The 6,280-nt window shown below is 36.8% G+C and overlaps 1 protein-coding gene across 3 annotated transcripts in view; it reads right to left on the bottom strand.

Moving 5' to 3' along the window:
• Positions 1-3,678: 3,678 nt before the first annotated feature.
• The window catches only part of LNPEP (leucyl and cystinyl aminopeptidase), a 100,983-nt gene continuing 98,381 nt past the window's right edge, over positions 3,679-6,280 (bottom strand). For all 3 annotated transcript variants that reach the window (XM_065919124.1, XM_065919155.1, XM_065919117.1), the window contains exon 19: positions 3,679-6,192. The gene's annotated coding sequence lies outside the window, so the exon portion shown is untranslated. The remainder of the gene's footprint in view (positions 6,193-6,280) is intronic.

Genomic DNA, 6,280 nt, shown 5'->3' with positions numbered 1-6,280 from the left:
GTAATCCAGGAAATACTAATATCTGGTATTAAAGCTATCTTAAGCTTGTTGGCTTAACCAATAGACCTATCTTATTTTTATTGTACCTAGGTGTTTTGAAGGTCAGTAACTTAATTAAGTCTGTTGCAATGTTTGTCAGCAAGCAGAATTAACCTGGTGTATTGTTTTTTTTTAAGTTATAAAATATAAATAAGAGTTTTCTGGTGAACTCTTTAGGAATAATGTTTTGGATCTACCTAAAATAGTTTCTCCAGATTTTTGGTAACTTGAAACTTTAGAACTTTGCTAAGGTAAATGGTGGAATTCACTGAATATCCAGATTATTTCAAGTAAGATAAAATCCTGGAACATTAGTTGCTGAAAACTAAAGATGTTTGGTTATTAGACACATCTTGTAGCACATTGAGGAGAGATACTCTATGAGAAAGCGCATGTTTCTAGAAGTTATAGAATATGTTCATAAGTTTACCAATCAAGAAATACTGGTGTGTTCATAATTGCTTGCTTCTTAGTTTTCACTAGAAGTCAAGGTTTTTAAGGATTGGGAATTAAGCTACTGGAAATATTTTAGTATGCAAGGAAAGTAGGATGTGTGTTTTCAGCAAAAGAAGGTATGAGGAATGGAAATGTATTGTGTTAAGGGAAAAGAGATTTTTGCCCTAAAGCTGATTAATTCTAAATGCAAAAGAAAAATGAAGAATAAATAGGTACAGAAAATTGTGCAAAGTTTGTGGAAAGGGAGGACTGAGAACAGTTTTGGACATAATTAGGCTGAGATTGGATTAAATTGAATTAGGTAAGTGAACTTTGTAATTCAAGGTAGATTGGTGCAGGGCTGGAGTTTCCTCTTCTGTTAAGAGGAAAAAGCTTTCTGGAAATGTTAGGCTACTTATGATACATGATTATGAGTTTATTTGTCTTCTAAATGATCTGTATTTACCTTAAAAATCTTTTGTCTTTTCGGTTGAATAAGTATTGTTTCAATGACCTATGATTTTATGTGATAGTGTTTTAATGATCTGATAGTGTTTTAAAACTTTGATGTCTCTTACAAACTTGCCTAAGTGAAATTCTAAACAAAATTCTTCTGACCTGTAGCTAATTTGGGGATGCTTCAAAGGGCCCCTGGAATATTCCAAAGACAGATACTAAATTAAATGAATTTATTGGGTATATTACATGGGAAATATGGTGAAATAAGTGGTGGCAAATTTTTCTTATATGGGTAGATATCATTAATATGGATGTTCCAAATCTAAAATTCTAGTACATCCTGGTATGTTATCAAGTCATAATTCTAGTTATCTTAAAATGCTGTATGTCATAGAAATAACCGAGTTTCTTGTCAACTGTGTTATAATCAGATTTTAATTTAACCATGCCATTTTAAGTCTTTAGTCACTTATGTTAATAGACAATCATTATTTTACTCAGATGTTTTTATGAAGATCCTAAAGAAGATTCATAAAAGGGACTATTGGACAAACAAGTTTCTGATGACTTTTAGATCATACTACTAGAAGGGGTAAGAAATTACAGAGCTCTAATTGAAAACCTGATTTCACCCAGATCAACAGGAATTATGAGCAATAAATGATTTATAATTTTACGACTTTTTTTCTTAAACACTGCCTTTTAATCTTTTTCAGAAAGCCTTTCTTCTTATGTTTTTACCTGCAACAAGTTGGTAATTGTTATCTTCATTTACAAAAGGTGATTTATCTCTACTTGATCCCTTCAGAATTTCTCTTCTCCAGCTGCCTCCCCTGTAGACTTGATGACTTATTGTGACCAGCTTACATCCAGCTACACCAATTGTCTTAGTCTGTCCTCTTGTTTCTCCAACTATTTATGCCTTGTCTCTACCAGCTATACTATGATTTTATTAATGATAGGAGCTGTATTTACTCATATCCCGTCTATAAGATGGGCTTCCCTGGTGGCTCGGATGGTGAAGAATCCACCTGCCATGCGGGAGACCTGGGTTCAATCCCTGGGTTGGAAAGATAGTTTTCTATTGCATTATGCAATGGTAACCCATCCTCTGACAAAATTAATGATGGCTGAAAGTCTTGAGGCAGTTGATCAAATGTAACTCTACCCAGAATAACTGTAATAGTGCAACTGTAGAAATGGGGAGAAGCAACAAGGGAAAATTTTCCTGGGTCATAATTCCTAGTGCTGTGGGAAAATTGGCCATGGAATGTCTCCCAAACCTTGATCTAATTTATGACCACAAGGAGGTGCTATGGATAAAAAAGTTGCCCGTCATTTCAATAATCAATGAATTAGCTCCACCATCAAGCCCTCAGCCACTGCACCTGCCCCCAACATGTACCCTGAGGGTAATTCAGAAATGACAAAAACAGGATCCTAGCCCTAGATAAAATACATATCAAAGGAATTTCAATGCGGCTAGACTCTTTTCTTATATAGAAAGGCACGAAAATCTTTTAACTTGATGTCTTTTGTGTCTGTGATTCACAGTAACTGTTTGATATTCAACCACATATTTTCAGCAAAAATGCAAAACCTCCTATATATCCTGACCCCTCCTTTACCTTTTTGGAACATTTTGTCAGAACTAAGAGGCTGCCTTCCTGGACTGTAGTCCTCAAATAAAACATAATTCTCAACTTATAGATGATGCATTTATGTCAGTTAACATCTATAAATTCCACTGGAATAAAAACATTTTTTATATAAGGTTAGCCAAACAGTTTGTTCAAGTTTTTCAAACCTGAACGAACTTGTTGGCCAACCCAATATATTTATAATGGGTTTTAGTTCAATTTTTACCGTACATCTCTGTGAACAAAGTATCAGAAATTGAACTAGTAGCTTCTGAGCAAAAATCTTTTAATTTCTAAGAGCATTCCCCCAATATATTATTAATGGTAATAACTTTAACTTTTGCCCTTTTTTTCTTTGGAAGGCAGCACCCATGTGGCATGTGGATCTTAGTTCCCCAACCAGGGATTGAACCCGTGGCTCTGCATTGGACGTGCAGAGTCCGAACTGCTGGACCACCAGGTAAGTTCTGGTAATATTTTAAAAGTGTATTGCTTCAATGTGTGTTTTTGTATGCCCAGAAAAGGTGTCTCAATTCTTTTACCCCAAACTCTATTTGCCTTAAATTGCCTAACTTTAAGTGCTAACAATTTATATAGAAGAATACTGGTTCTAATTCCAACACTGGAGAGCCTAAGATATTCTCAGTTCTCTCCCAAGAATATTTACGGGAATCAAAACAAGGACCTTCTTATTGGAGATCTGACCAAATGGCTACTCAAGTGACCAGTGTATTTATAAGAATCGTTTCATTCTAAAAATAATTGCCCTACGTGGAGTGCATCCACTGATAACTTTAACCCCACTCCACCCCACTGAGCGCTTAGCAGTGTCTGGAGACATTTCTGGTTGTCTCACTGTGGGTAGGGGAGTTGCTACTTGCATTAGAGACCAGGGATGTTGGTAATAATCATACAACACCCAGGAGAATCCAACATGGCACTAATGAGTCTGTGAACCCTTGAGTTACACGCAGTAAAGATACTGGAGCTCTGGTGAGACAGGAAACGCCGCGAAAGACAAGGAAGACGGTTCCTGTTCCGGTACAGCTGAGATGATAAGCCACTTTATATGGACTTTTTAAAAATGAAAATGGTCTACACAGTATTTATATTTAAATACTTTTATTTTTATTTCACAAAAAAAGCAACAGTGTTTGCAGGTACACATGCCTCTCAGTCAGTGCTGGTCATATGCAAAACAAGGTATCAGAAGTATAAAGAAAAATAAGCCTTTTCCCTTTACAAGTGACAAAACACAATTTGCATATATAATATTATATATATACATACTATTTTCAAAATCTTTCACAAAAGACAAGGTTATGATACAAATTTAGAATTCTACCCACAAGCTCAGACTCAAGAAATTGGAGATCTCTGTAAGTGTTTAAATACAAAAATGTGATACCTTTACAAGTTTTGAAGTAATTACTTTTCAAAGTGTTTGAGAGACTATTCTTCACAGCAACATGGAACACTTGGCTTTAATCAAGAAAGCTGTAAGATTGAGTTTTGTCTCAATGTGAGTTTGTTGATTAATGCAAATATTCCAATTATGCTGTAATTGTCACTTTATACACATGAATATGTTACTGTACTGATGCTTTCTACACTTCAAGTTCTGGAGCATTTCATTCAGCTAAGCCCTGACCTTTACTTGCTTTGAAGTATTTCAAATTAAGAACTGTTGAGAAATACCGCTAAAGATGACCATGACTAACTCCAAAAAGATGCTCCCTTTAATTTATGGTCAAAGTTAAATGTGGCATGAATAAACTTTTATTTTCCGTACAGCAGCAGGTATAAGTAACAGCAAAGTATAAGCAAAATTTTCATCACTAGAACCTGAGAGTCTGATATGGTGAATAACATCTCTTTGCAAATTTTCTAGGAGTCCTACCACTCAATGCTTCTAAAAATAACAGTATGTATGGCAAATCTTCAGCATTATATTGTTTATAAATTGCAGAACAAAAAAACAGTGCTCAGAAGCTCGGAGTGAGGGAAGAGAGGGATGGATGGATTTTCCACATGCATTTTCTTTGCGATAGATAAATATGGAGTCATAACATTTACCATGTGGTGGATAAATAGTCAATGTGAAATATGACTGAAGAATGCTGAAAGTTAACACACAGGTCTGGATGTATGAAATGCATGCAAAGACACAGAACTAAAGAGATAACACGGGCTTACATTTCCGAGGACACTTGGAGATAACAGCAAACCTGGCAAGCACTGAAGACAAAAAGGAAAAATGAACAGGAATGGTTCAGCTAGTGGAGAAGGAGAGGAGACAGATGCAGCCATGCAGAAGAACTCTGGGGAGGGAAGGGCCAACTTGCCCTGCCATGTGCAGGGTGTTGGGAGATGAAGGGCTTACCACCCCAATTCTTCTTGGATCAGCTTTGGGGCCCATGTTGTCATTTACTAGAATGATGGCAATTAACTCAAAAAGATTCACTCCAAAACCCAAAATGATTTCTACCGAGTACAGAAGAATATGCTACTGATGGAGCTGAGTCAGAATCCAGGCCTCAGAAAGGAGCTACTCTCAAGGGTCTGCACATGAGTTTGAATGAGTGCTGCTGAGAGGTGAACAGCAAAAAAAAAAAAATTTAGCCACACCTGAAGTATTGTCTTTTTGACTTTCTGGAATTGCCAAAGTACAGGTCCCTCCCTTCTCTCCATTTCATTCAGTGTGAGTCAACCCGAGACATGCTGGATGTGACTAGCTCTCAGAGCTCAACCGTATCCAAGTGTCTTCCCCCATCTTACGGGCGACATGCCTGGGGCCATCAGTCATACCACCCCAGTGCTACACCTTTAGCTCAGATGGCAGGGACCTGGTGGGGCATCTTTTGTTAGATACACTCAGAGCCCTCAAGGGACTAACTATTAAAGGAAAATAACGGGGGAAGAAAAGAAGCAAATCATATATGTGCATGTATACACTTACAACTTTAAAGGCATATATCTGAGAGAATAAAAATAGCCACAAAATAGTAACTATACTAGCTCCAGCTGAAGGAGCAAATATGTGGGAAAGGAAGAAAAGTAACCTGCTCATCTAGGAGAGTCAATTTTCATTAGTTCCCTACATAGCCATATAAAGGACTGAACACAACATAAAGCAACAAATGAAAACATTCATGTGTATTAAGAATATTCCCCTGCCAAAAATATAAACCTCTATAAAACAAGCAAACAACATACAACTCTTCTACTTGCTGGTACCACACAGGCAACAAGGGGAAGGGGAGAAGGGGACGTTGTCATACACTTCTCCTCAACTTGCATTTGGTAACTTGACATCCACCCAAAGGACTAGATATAAAATCAGGAACATGGAAACATTTATATACACTTTTAAAAAGGGCATAACCCGTCCCTTCCCACTAACTACTACCCAACCCAATAATTCCTCCCTCTAAAAAAAAGAAAAAAAAAGAAAAAATTCCTAAATTGCTGAACTATTGCCCATGTAGGCAGCCAGGGAAGGGAGTAGAGGAGATTTATCATACATCTGGACCTCCATGTTTCATTATAGACCTACAGATCCCAGCAAAGAACTGGGTACTAGACGAAATAACACAAAAAAATGTAGCAAACATTTATACTTTAAAAAGTGTATATATATGTACACACACACACACACACACACACACACACACACACACACACACACACACACACACACACACACA

This window comes from Muntiacus reevesi, chromosome 1, assembly GCF_963930625.1.
Source record: "Muntiacus reevesi chromosome 1, mMunRee1.1, whole genome shotgun sequence".
NCBI lineage: Eukaryota > Metazoa > Chordata > Mammalia > Artiodactyla > Cervidae > Muntiacus > Muntiacus reevesi.
This window is presented reverse-complemented; position numbering and strand designations above follow the sequence as displayed.